Here is a 990-nt window from a genome sequence, read left to right as displayed (position 1 = left end):
TAGGGGGGTCAATTAGATAAAAGATGACTCAGCACCCAAGGTGAGAGGGTGAGAGTTGTGGGTTGGTAGAGGGAGAGACAGTCAGCCGGGGACCAGAGACTTCCTGGAGGAGCTGCTTTGTCCTCCAAGGCACAAGGGGGCATTTATGGGTTGTTTCTGGAGTGGGGGAGAGGCAGTAAGGGGGGAATAGAGAGGTAAGAGAAGGAAGCACAGACAGAGAATAGAGGAGGCTCCATGCTAGTGTGGTCACGCGTGTTGGGGGATAGATTGTGGTAGGGGCGGGACTCTGAACAGGGAAGACCCTGGTGACTGATAGGTGGTGAAGAACAGAGACAGCAGGAACTTGAGGGAGCCTCAACTTCCCATCCATGTTGGGGAATTAAACCAAGTTTACCCAAGTTAACATCTGAGTTAACACTGATACTATATCTTTGGTAATAGGAATAATATCTACATTCTTGAATCCTTAAGTGTATCAGGCACCAAGCCAAGAACTGTACAAGCATTCTCCTTCTTAACCCTCACAAGCCTACAGGAAACGAGTGTACAGGGAATTTCAGTGAGCTGCCCATGTCACAGAGCCTGTCAGTGGGGGAACAGATACAAGGTCAGCACCATGACTTCAGAGCTGGCACTTTTAGTCCGTGCAGTGAATGGAGGGGACTCTGAATGAATAGGCAGAGAGTCAGTGCTACAAAAGGACAAAGCAAGAGACAGTTATATACACAAGAGGGTGCTTCAAAAAGTTTATGGAAAATTCCACTATCTTTTCATCCTGATTCCATTTTCTCTACAAATAGTTTCAAGCCCCTTCTTCTGTGAATGTGCATATATGTGTGTGCTTTTGTTGTTGTTGCTAAATGCCATCAAGTTTGTTCTGACTCATAGCAACCTTGTATAGGGTTTCCAAGGAGTGACTGGTGGGTTTGAACCACAGACTTTGTGGTTAGCAGTGCAGTGCTTATCCTACAGCATCATGCCAAAACTCAT

Source organism: Chrysochloris asiatica, unplaced genomic scaffold, assembly GCF_000296735.1.
Source record: "Chrysochloris asiatica unplaced genomic scaffold, ChrAsi1.0 scaffold00081, whole genome shotgun sequence".
Classification (NCBI taxonomy): domain Eukaryota; kingdom Metazoa; phylum Chordata; class Mammalia; order Afrosoricida; family Chrysochloridae; genus Chrysochloris; species Chrysochloris asiatica.
Note: the sequence above shows the minus strand (reverse complement) of the source record.